The 6569-nt window shown below is 37.5% G+C and overlaps 1 pseudogene; it reads right to left on the bottom strand.

The window, feature by feature from the left end:
• Positions 1-3185: 3185 nt before the first annotated feature.
• Positions 3186-4187, bottom strand: LOC103609994 (annotated as a pseudogene).
• Between the last annotated feature and the right edge of the window lie 2382 nt (positions 4188-6569).

Consider the following 6569-nt stretch of genomic DNA (forward strand, 5'->3'; position numbering starts at 1 on the left):
TTGATTATGACATAAACATCTACATAGATAATCCACAAATTATGAGAAGTAATAAAAAAGCTTGGTCAAGTTGTGTTATACAGAATTGTGGGTTGAATAGTGTCCCCCCCAAATACATGTTCACAGGAAACTTTAGAATGTGACCTTATTTAGAAATAGAGTCTGCAGATGTAGTTAGTTAAGGATCTCAAGGTGAAGTTATCCTCAATTTAGCTTGGGCTGTAAATCCAATGACTGGAACTTCTTATAAGAAGACAGAACAAGAGAGACACACACAGAGAAAAGGAGGCCATGTGAAGATACAGGCAGAGATTGGAGTCATGCTGCTGGGAACCAAGGAATGCCTAGGCTGCCCGAAGCCAAAAAATAGCAGCAAAGATTCTTCCCTAGAGCTTTTGGAGGGACTATAGGCTTTCTGACACTTTAACTGCAGACTTCTAGCCTCCAGAACTGAGAGAATAAGTTTATGTTGTTTTAAACCACACAGCTTGTAGTGCTTTTTTATGGCAATCCTAGGAAATGAATATAAAGATCAACATGTAAAATCAATTGTACTCCAAAGCAGTAATAATAACCAATTAAAAATGTAATAGAAAGAAATTCCACTTGCAGTAACATCTAAAATATACAAGATATAAAAGATTTTTATGGACATTACAAAATATTAAAGGACATAAAAGAACATCTGAATAAATGGAATATTACATCATGTTTATGAGTAGAAAGGTTTAATATCATAGAGATGGTAATTCTCCCCAAAATTCTATCAGACCTCTATAAACTAATTCTAAATATTATATGGAAGAGCAAAGAGCCAAAAATAAGCAACCAAATCTGCAGAAGAAGATCAAAATAAAGGAGCCTATCCTAGCAGATATCAGTTTATTAAAAAAGCAATTGTAATTAACACAATGTAGTGTTTGCATAGGTATAAACAAATTGACCACCAAAATCAGTGAAAGAGTACAGAAACCAATTTAAGAAAGCTTGATAAATAATAAAATTGTCACTACAAGTTGATGGAAAATGAGAAATACTTAATAAATACAATTTAATAAATGATTGTTTATACTGAAAAAAAAAAAAAAACCCCATGAAATAAGATTTCTATACCTACATCATGCATGCCTTTGCAAATTCCAAGTAGGCTCATTAAAACTGTGAAAAGGCAAACTTTAACATTTTCAGGAGAAAATGTGAAAGAATGTATTCATGACTATGGAGTATAAAGTAATTTCTTAAAACCAAGGTCAAGAAGGTCAAGTGTTCAGATCCCTTTACTAGCCAGCCACAACCCCCCCAAAAGGAATTTCTTAAAGACAAACAAACAAACAAAAAAACACAAACAAAAACTATAGAGAAAAATGTTGATAAATTTAACTCTATTAAAATTTTTAACTTTAATGTAACAAAAAATACCCTAAAACAGTAAAATGCAAGGCATAAACTATATGTCCAATTAATAAAACCAATAAAAGAATTTGTGTCCAAAGTTCATAAAGAATTCCTCAAAGTAAAAGGAAGACAATTCAGTAGAAAAACAGGCAAACGATATGGATAAACAATTCATATAAAATGATATTTGAATGACTAAAATAATTCTCCATGTGAAAACACGTTCAATGCTACTAGTTAGCAAGTAAATGAAAATTCCAATCACAGTGACAGATATATCACAGTCATCATATGAGCCAAATTTGGGAACATAAAAATTTTAATTTTTTGACAAATACTTGGCATAACAGGCAATTCTCCTCAAAATTATATCAGACCTGACCTGATTCTAAATATTATAGAATATTGCAGGTACAAGTGTCAATTTGGAAGAACAATTTGACAGTATCTAGTAAAATTGAATATGCATATGAACCAACACATATCTCTTGCTTGGTACTTCAGAGAAAAATCTCCTGATTTTGCTAGGTTGTATGCAAATATCATATGATCTGCAAATATTGACAGTTTGTGTCTTCCCTTCAAATTCTTACTCTTCTTAATCCTTTTTCTTATCTTTGTGTGCTGGCCTGGGGTGATAGTGCGCATCCTTGTCATTTCCGTATCTTAAAAGAACTGTGTCTATACTTTCTCTAAGTGCGATGACTACTGTAGAATTTTGGCATACAACCTTTTAAAAATATTAATGCTCTTTTCTTTTCCTAGTTTTTGAGTTTTTATTATAAATATCTATTACAAATAAATATAAATAACTATCAAATGCTTTTGTGCATCTATTAAAATAAGCGTTAATTTTTCTTCTTAAGTCCCTTAAAGGGATTTCAGTGAATTACACTTATAGATTTTCTATTGTTGGAAGATACTTACATTCCTGAGGTAAATCTCATTTGATCATGAGGTTAAGATCACTTCAACTTAGAAAAATTCTCTTCTTTTTGAAAAATCTAAATTATAAAAGTGAGTTCTCTTAAGCCAAATACCATTACTTTTTTTTTTTTTTTTGGACCAGTAAGGAGATTGTAACCCTTGGCTTGGTGTTGCCTGCACTGCGCTCAGCCAGTGAGCGCACCGGCCATCCCTATATAGGATCCGAACCCACGGCGGGAGCGCCACTGCGCTCCCAGCACTGCACTCTCCCGAGTGAGCCATGGGGTTGGCCCACTTTTAATTTCAATAGGAAAATAATTTACGTATTCTCAGAATCAAAATAACACCTATTTTTACTAAAGCAACACCAAATACTGTTAAAATAGATAGACAGATTACTTCAGTAGTTAAAAATCATTCTGTGACCACAACCTACTAAGGCATTTTTCTCTTTATAAATTATATAATATAATGTTTTATCTCCTCTCATTAAGGAGTTTATTTTTCCAGTCCATCTTCTAATTTTTTTGAAAACTTCCTGACATTACATAACTAAACAGAAATGTATTAACATTCAACTCTTACATTTCCATGTCAAACAGAAAAACTCACGACAAAACAACAAATGAAAGGAAACAGGGAGAAGCTTATAAAACTAAATATGGATCTCAGCATTAAGAGCTGAATGGAGAAAGGAATTAAAACATTTTAATTAAAAAATCACGGTGGGTGATCAAGTGTGTAGACACTGAAAATTTACAAACTATTTAAAACCTGGAATCAATGATTGTTTGGAAACTGCACTGGAGGATCATGGGTGGTGGGGAACAGGAGAAAGGGATAATAGATGAATCTGCATTGTTCTAGCTGCTCCCCATGCCACCCATCTCCAAGGAAAGCCTGACATTGATTAGATATTGAGTCAGGCTAATGCTGGCAGCAGATCCAGGGATGGTAATCTGCCTATCAGTACATCCTTACACTGAATTTGCAATTTTGATCTGTGCCCCAGACATCTGACAGATGTCATTAATCATGGTGCCTTGACTCCCGGTTATGCAGCTAATCAAATCATTTGGAATGGTGAGTTCATATGAAATAGTCTGACTGGATGCACACAAACCCCAGTAGCCTTTCACCTCTGGAGAACTGGATTAAATGCCACTGAATCTGGTGTTGCCACGTGTCATGGGGAAACGAGACTATTGCATTGCCAACTGGTGCACCTTGGTCAACTGAACATCTGCAAAGATGACCAGAGAATTGGACACCTTGGTCCGGTAAGGGATGGTCACACACTTGCGGGGAGGTGGAAGGGTAGGACAGGGAGACAGTCTCCAACACGACCACGCAGATCTGTCTGACACTCTCAATTGTGGATTGTAGAATGTCAGCAATAGTGATGGCCTGCTACATTTAGTTGGGGAGCATATCCCCTGCCACCTGGACCTGAGCCTCTGTACTCTTGTATTTCCTTGATCTTGCAACCCCCTTTTCCAATGAGAGAGCCACACTGATTAGCAGGGAGGTCAGCCTCAGGGTGACCAGGAGCCTACTGGCAGCTGTACTATTGGTCATACAGCTGTTGATGTCCTCTTGCAGTTTGTCAATGATCATAGCAAAGGCTTTGAATATGGCATTAGTGAGTCTAGCCAAAGTGATAATTCTTTAAGGATAATTCCCTGCTGAGATGTTGATACGTGCACCACTCTCCTCACGCATCTTCTTAACTGATTCACCTTTCTTTCCCATGACACTTCCAACTTTCTTTCCATGCATAAGTAACCAGATGGTGAAAGTGACATTTATCCACCTTCGACCACACCGGTGTCCATGTCGAGCAGTGTTCTGGGGAGCTGGACTTTGAGTGGTGAAGTCTTTGGTCACTGGTGGGGGTGAAAGCCAAAAACTGTAGGCACAAGGTGACTGACAGGAAAAGGGGAGCTGTTGGGGAAGGGTAAAGGTGGGAGGCCGGGAGCAGGTGGACGAAGAGGAGGAAGAGGGTGCAGGCTGTGGCTGCTCCTGCTGCTGCCTCTGCTGGTCTGGAGCTAAGGAAGTCTTTTAAAAAGCTATTTTATAACTTACACTTAAGACTATACTCACAAAGAAGGGCTATATGTGTTTCTCAATGGTTATTTAATTTAACCTTTAAGGGAAATAACCCCCCCCCCCCCAAAACAGAGCAAAGGAACTTGATAGAAACAAGGCAAATTGTATATCACACTTGCTGGAAAGTTGACACATAAGGGGCAAGAGGTTGAAGACGATCAGTGCTGTAAGCCAGCACAAGTCCCCTGATAGAAGAGACACCAAGGGCACACCTGCCAGGGTGACCCCATTTGGGTCCCATCTCATAGAGTGCACCTGCTTGCAAGACACCCTAAATCTAAAATGCAGCTTGTGAACAAACAAGAAGCCTCGTACATTGAAGGAAGGATATTAGATAAAACCACTAAGTAAGTGAATTCTCATAACCCGAATGGGTATTTATCACTAGCATATGATTCATCTTATACACTGGTACATTCGGATAACTAATGTTTCACTTAGGATTTTGTGTTTATGTTTCTAAGTTAAATGAGCTTGTAATTTTCTTTCATTGTACTGTCTATCTTTTACGGTACAAAGTTTTATAGAATGAATTAAGGGATTTCCTTTTATCCACTGGAGCAACTTACAGAACAAAAAGCAATTGGGAGGGAGGGTTCTGATACCAAGTACTCGTATGTGTCACTTTTCCACACACCAATCACTTCTCCAATTCTCTGACATTAACTGGGTGTCCAGCAATTCAATTCAACTCCGACATTAACAGTATTGAATTAGCACAAATCCCATGGGTTAAGGGTTCTGTCCCAGGGCTTGTTAAAAGGGACAAAGTCTTTAATTGCTATTTCTATTTCCTTAATGCTTACTGTTCTACTTAAGCCAATTTTGGCATTCTCCATTTTTTCAGAAATGTATCATTTTTAATAGGTTTCAAATTTGCTTGTTAATAAATATCACAACATTCTCAATTTCTGGAGTATATAAAGTTATTTATTCTCATTATGTTCATTAAGTCTCTCTCTCTCTCAATCAGTATTTGAGACTTATCTTTCTTTTTAGTTTTTCAGAGAACTAGATTTTCATTTTGTTAATACTCCCTGTGGTCTGTAAAACATACGTTTGTATTTGGTGTTTGTCTGTGGTTCCTGACACACAGCTCCTAAAACCCTTGGAATTTCCTGATGATAAGGGAGGAAGGCTGGAGACTGAGTTATACACTCTCTTGAACAATGAGATTTGGGGAGCTTCTGTGTTGGTGAACACACTGATGTTCTGGAAAGGTGGCTCTCCCAGAGAGGGCAGAGATGCTCTGTGTTTATCCCTCCTCCCCATAATCTGCCCAGCCCAGTGCATCTCTTCCATTTGGCTGTTCCAGAGTTGTATCCTTTATTTAAAAAAAAAAAACACCAGTAATTGTAAGTAGAGTGCTTTCCTGAGTTCTGTAAGTTGTTCTAGCAGATTATCAAACCTGAAAAGGGGATGGTGGGAACCCCAAATTTATAGCAGTTTGGTCTGAAGTACTAGTACTACAAGTGCATGAGGTGTGGGCAGTTTACACGATTTTACAAGTGACGGTTATCAAATTTTTATGGGAGAGATTATCTAATCTTATGACTTTGTGTAATAGTTTATAGGTACTGATAACTTTGCATCATAGTATTTCAAGGAGAAGAGTAAACATGACTCAAAGACTTTACCTCCTCTTCTAGGGAAGGGGTTAGTGTCTTTACAGTTGTACTCAGGATAGCTTCCTCATGATAAGTGAATTACGACTTTGTTATATCTTCATTTGGGAATTAAGTGTGATTTAAGGAGATACTTATGGGTGCCAAGTTGACAAGTGGTGAACTTGTGATGGCTAATTTTATGTTAACTTGACTGGACCATGGGATACAAGGATATTTGCTCAACAATTATTCTGGGTATCTCTGTGAGGGTGTTTTTGGATAGATTACCATTTTAATTAGCATAAAGAGTAAGGTAGATTGCCCTTTCTGGTGTGAGTGTGGGCCTCATCCAATCAGCTGAAGGCCTGAATAGAACAAAAGCTGAGCCTCCCCCAAGTAAGAGAGAATTCTTCCTGCCTTACTGCCTTCAAACTGACATATTACTTTTGTCCTGCCAGAAACTCAAACCTAAATGTTGGGTCTTCCTGGGTCTTGAGCCTGCCAGCATTTGGACTGAATGCACACCATTTT

Source organism: Galeopterus variegatus, unplaced genomic scaffold, assembly GCF_000696425.1.
Source record: "Galeopterus variegatus unplaced genomic scaffold, G_variegatus-3.0.2 Scaffold10426, whole genome shotgun sequence".
Lineage (NCBI taxonomy): Eukaryota > Metazoa > Chordata > Mammalia > Dermoptera > Cynocephalidae > Galeopterus > Galeopterus variegatus.